This window comes from Triticum aestivum, chromosome 2B (assembly GCF_018294505.1).
Source record: "Triticum aestivum cultivar Chinese Spring chromosome 2B, IWGSC CS RefSeq v2.1, whole genome shotgun sequence".
NCBI classification, from domain to species: Eukaryota; Viridiplantae; Streptophyta; class Magnoliopsida; order Poales; family Poaceae; genus Triticum; species Triticum aestivum.
The window spans coordinates 554,433,223-554,442,343 of NC_057798.1; the positions used below are offsets into that span (position 1 = coordinate 554,433,223).

The 9,121-nt window shown below is 43.9% G+C and overlaps 1 pseudogene; it reads left to right on the top strand.

Moving 5' to 3' along the window:
* The first annotated feature begins 474 nt into the window (after nucleotides 1-474).
* Nucleotides 475-7,302, top strand: LOC123039295 (uncharacterized; annotated as a pseudogene).
* Nucleotides 7,303-9,121: the final 1,819 nt, after the last annotated feature.

Here is a 9,121-nt window from a genome sequence, read left to right on the forward strand (position 1 = left end):
GTTCAGCTTCATAAAAAACGGGTATCCTTACCCCGATATGAGATCATGTGGGAGCGTCATCCAGCGCTTCCGGAAATTGTGGCAAGTTCTTGGGCTAAAAATAAACCTAATGGTGAATTAGGTTCAATGACTGTTGCGTTGAAAGAACTCATGAAAAAACTGAAAGCATGGAGTAAAGAGAACTTTGGTAATGTTCTGAAGGAAATAGAAACACTAAGGGAGCAGCTAGCGGGGTTACAGCTTGTCGGAGCCAATCGTGCACACATACGCAGCAAGATGAATCAGCTAGACGAGCTTCTGTACAGAGAGGAGATGATGTGGTTGCAGCGTTCGCGTATCACATGGCTAAAAGAAGGGGAACGCAACACGACATATTTACATCGCCGAGCAGTTTGGCGAGCTCATAGGAATTATATTCAACGGCTCAGAAAAATAGATGGGACTTGGTGCTATACACCAAGTGATATGGAAAGGATGGCCACTTCATACTTCAAGGAGGTGTACACCAAGGATCCCACTCTAGCTTCAGATGTGGTTCTGGATTGTATACCTACCAAGGTTACTATGGAGATGAACGAACAATTGTTTCAACCTTATTTGGAGAAGGAAATTTCTGACGCATTGTTCCAGATTGGCCCTTTGAAGGCACCAGGTTCTGATTGGTTTCCTGCCCGGTTCTATCAACGGAACTGGGGAGTTTTAAAAACAGAGATAATTGTTGCAGTCCAGGAATTTTTTATGACAGGAGTTATGCCCGATGGAGTTAATGAGACAACCATTGTGTTGATTCCTAAGGTTCCTCACCCTAAGGAGTTGAAGGATTTTTGACCCATCAGTCTTTGTAATGTGATATACAAAATTGTCTCCAAATGCATGTTGAACAGGTTACGCCCATTACTTCATGAGCTTATCTCTGAAAATCAAAGTGCTTTCATTCCAGGAAGGCTCATCTCAGATAACTCTATTATTGCGTTTGAATGTATCCACCATATACAGTCTCTAAAGGAGAACTCACCAGCGTTTTGTGCTTACAAGCTAGATTTATCCAAGGCTTATGATCGTGTTGACTGGGTGTTTTTGGAGAGGGCTCTTCTTAAGTGGGGGTTCTCTCAGCATTGGATTTCCCGGGTAATGGCATGCGTTTCTAGTGTGAAGTACTCAGTTAAGTTTAATGGGAAGTTACTTGAGGCCTTCATCTCATCAAGGGGCTTATGTCAAGGTGACCCATTGCCCCCCTTTCTCTTTCCATTTGTAGCTGATGCTCTGTCAGCTTTGTTTAAAAAATCCATGGAGGAAGAGGGTCTGAAGGGGGTAAGAATTTGTAGAGGTGCTCCGGAAACCTCTCATCTCTTATTTGCGGATGATTCACTCTTGTTTTTTCAAGCATCAGAACAACAGGCGGTCATTGTGAAGGGTTTTATGAACACTTATGAAGCGGCAACGGGACAGTTAATTAATCCATCCAAGTGTTCCATCCTTTTTTCAGACCACTGCCTGCCTACGGTTGCTTCAGGTATAAAGAGTGTGTTTGAGATAATTCAAGAGGTGTTTGAACCAAAATACCTAGGCCTACCAGTGCCGGAAGGTAGGATGCATAAAGGTAATTTTGAAACTGTCCAAGAAAGGTTGCGGAAATGATTGATTGACTGGAGTGAGCAATATTCTTCCTCAGGGAATAAGGAGATCTTAATTAAGTCAGTGGCTCAAGCTATACCCGCATATGTTATGAGTGTATTTAAACTCCATGTTTCAGTATGTGATGAATTAACCTGCATGATGCACCAGTACTGGTGGGGAGTTGAGAAAGGAAAGAATAAAATGGCCTGGATGAGCTGGGACAAAATTAGGCTTCCAAAGTCTATGGGAGGTATGGGATTCTGGGATATGAGGGCGTTCAACCAGGCCCTCCTCGCGAAGCAAGCATGGCGGTTGCTGGACACACCACAAAGTTTATGTGCAAGGTTATTGAAAGCAAAATATTACCCCTCCAGCAATTTATTGGACACGGTGTTTTCAAGCAATGGTTCGGCAGTCTGGAAAGGAATTTTACATGGTCTCGAACTGCTGAAGAGGGGTATCATTTGGAGAGTGGGGAATGGTGCACTAATACGCACATGGAGGGATCCCTGGATCCCAAGGGCGTCCTCTTTCCGGCCAATCACACCAAAACACAATTGTCGTCTGAACCGGGTTTTAGATTTTTTGGACATGCACGATGCGTGGAGGGCTGACCGGCTGCGAGAGTTTTTTTGGCCTATGGACATTGAGCATATCATGAAAATTCGTACATCCCCGAGGCAACGAAATGACTTCATATCGTGGTTTCCTGAGAAGACCGGTTTGTTTACGGTCAAGAGTGCTTACAAGCTTGCCACATGTGAGCATAACATTGCCTTCGCCGGGGGTGCGTCTAGTTCAGAGCCAAGTGGTGTAAGGTCTATATGGAATGTTATATGGAAGTCTTCGGTTCCACAGAAGATGAAAATCTCGGCATGGAAAGTGGCTACTGGAGTTCTTCCTACGACAAAGTGCAAAGTGTATAGACATTTGTCGAAGCGAGCGACTTGCCCACTGTGTGGCATTGAGGAGGAAGGAACTTTCCATGCGCTGGTGTCATGTGAGCAAGCTAGGCAAATTTGAATTCGTATGAGAACTCGCTGGCCCCTTCCACCCGACGAGTTTTTGCTGGAAAGCGGAAAGGAATGGCTGCTACATTTGTTGAGCAGGTGTTCGGAGGATGTGCGTGATATGATCATTATGTTAATCTGGCGAGTATGGCAGCTTCGGTCTGATATATTACATGGGAAAGAAGTACCACCTGTTGATGTCACAGTGGACTACTTAGATAGCTACTACAAATCCATCAAGCTTGCTGGCCGGTATTCTACGGAGGAGATATTGAAAGGAAAAATGCTAGTATTGGCTGTTGTAAAGGAGCCAATGGTGCATACACGCTCCTCTCATACCCCTTGGCCTGCGCCTGGGCCTGATAAGGTTGCCCTTGTCTGTGGACGGTTCCTTCAAGGCATCGGATGGGACAGCGGCGGCTGGCATGGTTCTCAAAGACAGTGCGGGTCAAATTATCTTTGCAGCTTATAGAGTGATTTTTCATTGCAATGATGCATTGGAGGCATAGTTGCATGCACTTATGCAAGGGATGGCTTTGGCCATCCAACATACACAACTCCCGGTGGTGATCCAGTCAGACTCTTTGGAGGCACTTTCAGTTCTATCAAGCAATACGTTGGCTCGCTCGGTGTATGGACATTTAGTTGTAGAAATTAGAGATTTAATGTGTAATAGGGAGTTTTTACCTCAGAAGGTACACCGTAGTCAAAATAGAGTTGCAGATCAGTTGGCAAATTATAGTCGCACCGAGTTCACCACGGCTGTGTGGGTGAACTCGACTCCACCTTGTATCGAGGATTTGTGGCCTCTTAATTGTAACACTACTATCATGCAATAAAAACTCCATTTACCCCGCAAAAGAAAAAGATTAAAAAAATCATTTTTTTAGTACATGTGTAAAATCGTTCGATTTTGTATTTATTATACACGTCCATAAGACCAGAAGCCGATGCCGACACCGACCACGAGCCCGGTTGCGTTTTCTTTTCGTGACGGTTCGAGCCCGGTTGATATTCCTCGGTGATTAGCCGAGCGGCCGATCCCGAGCGCAACCCAAACCCCTACCGCCTCTGCGACCCGCCAGCCCTCCTCTCCGGCGCTAGTGCTCCGGCGAGCTCTCCGGCTGCCTCGGGATAGGTGAACGGAAGGCGCCGAACAAGTACTACCCGCCGGACTTCTACCCGGCGAAGGTCCCGCGGCAGAAGCAGCCCAATAACCAGCAGATCCAGGCGCGCATGAGGCTCCCCATCAGCATCCGGTGCGGCGCCTGTGGGACCTACATCTAAAAGGGTACCAAGCTCAACTCGCGCAAGGAGGACTGCATCGGCGAGGTGCGCATGCGCCGCCGCGCCCCCGTCCGTCCTTCTGTCGCGGTTTCCCAGGCCTAGTTATTTAGCCCTAGAACCGCGGTGCGCGCGAATTGCACAAATCTGAAGTCGATTAGCGCTTCCATTGGAGACCGTGAGTGTCATACCGTGGTGTTTGCCTGTTGCTGCTTTGTTCCGGTCTGGACCAAAAGCTAGTACTATCTTAGTGACCCGAGTCGTAAGGAGATCTTGCTAGTCAAAGCAGCTATTCAAATCAGACCCTCTGGAATATTAAACCATCTCCTTTCTTTTTTCGTAATCTTTACTGGCATGCAGCACAAAGTTCATGCTTCTATGAAGTATCAAAAGTGGGGCATACAAAGTTACAAACTCACATTTAGTCTCGAAGTGCCCTGCACTACATTTTAGTTAAAATGCAGTTTTGTGTTATTCCGAGAGTGTCGATCCGATCATTTGAATCGACAACCATTATTGGCATCCAGTGTTCATTACTACATGGGGAAGCAAAACCTGACATGTTATTATCCATTGCTTGGATTTTTTGTATTGTATATCCATATTCACCACGTATCTTGGATACTGTTATTAGTGCAATGCAAATCCATGCTAATGTGATTTTTTATTTATTTTGTGTGCAGACATACTTGGGAATACAGATATTTAGGTTTTACTTCAACTGTACTAGGTGCTCAACTGAGATTACCTTTAAAACAGACGCCCAGAATTCAGACTATACGGTGGAATCTGGGGCTAGTCGAAACTCTGAGCCTTGGCGTGAAGACATTGGGGTGGGTGGTATAGGGCATATCCTGAACAGCTTCTGTTTTTCTGTCATTTTGAGCTTGAATTTAATCATGTTGATGTATTTTCTTTTGTTATGTTGTGGACAAAGAGAAGAGAAAACGAAAAGTGGAGGAGATGGGTGATGCAATGAGAGCACTGGAGAACAGAGCAAACGACTCAAAGCAGGACATGGATGTAATTTCTGCTTTAGAAGAGATGTGGTCCATGAAGGTACAATCTGGTCATCTGGCCATTCTTTTAAGTTCGGTTAAACTGTACTTGTATATGCACATGAAATGTTGACTTGCTGACTACTGACATTGTTTTCTTGTGCTGTTTGCAGTCGAGACATGCAGGAGTATCGGTTGACCAGATGCTCGAAATTTTGAAGCACTCTGCTCACCTCAAGGCAAGTCCTCGCAGATTTTTTTCTGTATGTTTTATAAAAAAAAATACATGTAGTGTTCCATTTTTTAGGGAATTACTTAGAGTAGCTTGCTTATGAAATGGTGGTCCTGGTACCATTTATTAAAACCTCTCTCTCTCTCTCTCTCTCTCTCTCTCTCTCTCTAACATTTGTAGTTTTGTGTGATTACAGGAGAAAAAAACAGTAGCAGAACTAGATGAAGAACTTATCAAATCAATCACTTTCCGAGTAATCCTCTATCTCGACTTCCATATGTACCTGCAGGTGCAAACTTGTGCATAAATTTTTTCTAACCCTCTCATACTGTTGGCTATTGCAGAACTCGAAAGATTATGTGAAACAGATCGAAGATGATGACGACGATGATGAAGGTTTCGGTATACCAGACCAGTCAAATGTCACGGCAAAGGTACTTGTCTTACTGTATTCTTCCTTTCCTTTTCTGTTTATATTTCTTTTTGTCAGTTTTATGTTCTTAATCATCAATTGTTATAAGATCACTGTAGACCATCAGCTTGAATTTTATTTCATCCTCCCAAACTAGTTGACCTGACACAGTTACACCTCAAAATATGCTGAATTATCCTTCCAAACATATAGTACGCTTGTTCTGTATGAAGCATCTCGGCATTCCTCTTCTTGATGTGTAAACTGTAAATAAGCAGCCTTTTTATATAGATTTTTTCAAAATGTAAGATAGCTAATAACTAAGCTTCAAATACTGAAATACAAGTTGTTTTGTGTGAAGCGTTTACTGTCATTTTATGGGATAGGTTTTCAATTTTCCTTAGATATAGCAACAGTTGGAGTTAAGTGGATGTGAAGCCATTTTGAACCAGAAATTCACTGATAAGAGTAAATGCTGGTCATTGAGCAATATCTCATACATAACTAATACTCCCTCGGTTCCTAAATATTTGTTTTTCTAGAGATTTCAACAAGTGACTACATACGGAGCAAAATGAGTGAATCTACACTCTAAAATATGTCTATTTACATCCGTATGTGGTAGTCCATTTGAAATCCTAAAAAGACAAATATTTAGGAACAGAGGGAGTAGGAAACATTGGCACAAATCTAATGGTGTTATGGAGTAGTCTCATTGTAGCGATTTATGTTGAAGATATTTCTGTGAAGGGAGGGTATATTGCTTGCTTTGCTGTCTTGCCATGTATATTTTCCTATATTTCTAGTTTTCAATTGGATGTCTCTTAAATTTGTTTGTTTGGTTGGGTGAGAGTTCTGTTATTTTTGGTTTGCAGATCAATGGATCGTCTGAATCAGTGTTAAATCCAACAGATGTCTTGACCAAAACTAATGGTCCTGAGAGTTCCAACAAGGTAGGCACATAGACGTTCATCATTTTTTTCACCATATCGCTTGTACTGTTAAGGTCCATGATTGCACATATTTGATAATTTGCTATTTTAACATGCACTGAGCCTGATGGTGTTCCACATAACATGTAGTGAGGCAGCTTATCTTGGCCATGACTATCATTATCGTTGATTGCGAACGTCCTTGTTTATGTTGCTGTTTGCCTTCAGTGTTGCCTTGTTTTCTTTTTGTGTGATCAAGTAGTATTCCCGTTTGAAAACCAATGGGTTACTTACTGTTAAATTGTGCCGTACAGGAAATAAGACTGCGGCATCTAAGATGCCCATATTCATAGTAAAACCAAAGACCGTTGGCGCTAATCCTCAGAAGAAACGGAAGATGAATCCGCAGCTGTCCAAGATAACGGCAAAGCACCCGCCGCAGAGGAAAAAAGTGGAGCTTCAGAAGAGAAGACCAATGTTCTTCAGTTCCTCTGCCAGTATGATAGCTTCAAAAGTGATGACTGAAGACAACACGTCTTGGAGTCATATCTGCGCCTGAGGAGACAAGAGCCGCTGTAATTGTCTACTTTAGTGTTGCAAATCTATGGCAGCTAATAATTGTCCAGATATATCCGTGTTAGAAAGATTTTTTTTATAAAATCGACAAATTCAGAGCAGTTGAAGAATTATATCTGGGGATCATATTACTGATATCTTGTAAAAGAACTGACAAAAATTCAAGGGAAGCAACACTCAGATTGTGGATAGGTCTCTGGGCTATTTGTGTTCCGATTTGTCCATTTGTGTTCATGTCTTCGCCGTGTGAGCCTATGTATCACTATGTATGTTTCTGTACATTTCTTATGTAGTTTTTTTTTTGCTAATGAACATTTCTTATGTACTTCCTCTGTCTCGTAATATAAGTGTGTTTTTGACACTAGGGGGGAGTAATTTTCATGGTACAATTTCCTTATAAAGTACTTCTAAAGGGTAGTTTGGCAGTCCGGACGCATCTTTTCCCGTAAACCGAAGACAAACTTCCCGTAAACCGAAAACAAATTATGGAGACTTTACGGATGTTCGGACTGTTGCCGCATTTGTGTATGACTAACCTGGCCCACCAAAAACACATTATCGCGTGCTTTCTTGTCTGAAGTCAGGCCAGAGCGGACGCGACTGCTCACAGGAGCCAGCATAGCATTGCAGCGGCTTGCCGCCTACTTGTGCGCGCCTTCTCTCCCTATTGAAATGGCATTCGCCTGCCCGCCTACCTCCATTAATCGGAGTGTTGAGGAACCTACTCCGGCGCCCCGAGCGCCAGTCGTCCGTTCCTATGCCGGCGAGCATTAAACACCTCTCTGGCTGCCTACTCTCACCCGCCCGCTATATAAACGTGTCCAAGCATCGGGCAAGAACCACAATTCACTCCCGTTCTCTCCATCTCTTTGTACAACACCCGCCATGGCCTCCGGCTAACAGAAGGAATTCTCCGGCATTGCAGCTGCCTGGGTTGCCCGTTGAGCTAGCCCGATACAGGTTGGCTTGACGGCAAACCCTCCAGATCTGGCACCACCACCATCGCCATCGCCACCCCCTCCTCGTCAGTCCAGCCTGGACAACGTCATGTCCTGTCAAATCCGCCACGAGCAATGGCGGCAATGCGTCAGGCATGTGGGGAAAGAAGCCATGTCGACGAAAGCCGGCACATCCGGGGCCATCGCGGATAGCGAGGAAAAGTAGATCACGGGAGGCCGTGTCAGGACCCCGTCCACGCCTGACAGGGGAGACAACACTGAAGAAACAACACCCACCCAATATTCAGAAGAAGAACAACTAGTATTGCCAGATACCGCTTCAGCAGGCAACGAACGGCTCAGATGCAAGGCTAGCTGTCAGCACTATTGACCATCAAGCTCTTGTTAGGGGTTTAACCCTCTGTAACTCGCTCTGTAATTCCGTGAACTTAAATAGGTCGTGGTAGGTGAGATGGGATAACACTAAAAGGACCAGGTAAACAGGGGTGTTGCAGATAGGCCGTGGCACCCCTGTTTACAGACAACACTGTTTGTACCACTGAAACTGTGCAACAAGTGCAACACCAACAACAATTCAGAATGTCTCTGTCCAATAATACTGCACAACTACAACAACATACTTTGGGCTTTGCTGGTAACATTGGCTACTTTGCTCTTGTTATTGCTACTTTATATTCTCCTCCTCAGACATATAATCCAATAACATGGCAATTTATTCATGCTCCTTTCCCCCCGTCCAGTACTGTACCACATACAGAAAATCAGCAGGCTATATACCAAGCTAATGCTCAACTATTTGAGGCACAGATAAATCAATACCCTACTCAGTTAGGAGGGCCATCTTATTTTTGCAGAGGCAACTTTGGAAGGACCAAGATTGGAAATACCCCTCTTCAGTGGTGAAGATCCAATAGGGTGGTTAATTGCTTGTGAATTTTTTTATGACATGTCAGACACTACATATGAACAATGGGTGAACTTAGCTACCGGACATTTCCAAGGCAGAGCTGCAAATTGGTTAAAGAATATATGTGTGCCCTGACAAATGATGACCTGGCGATAGTTTGGTAATATGGTTGCTGGCAGGTTTTCTAAAGCAAT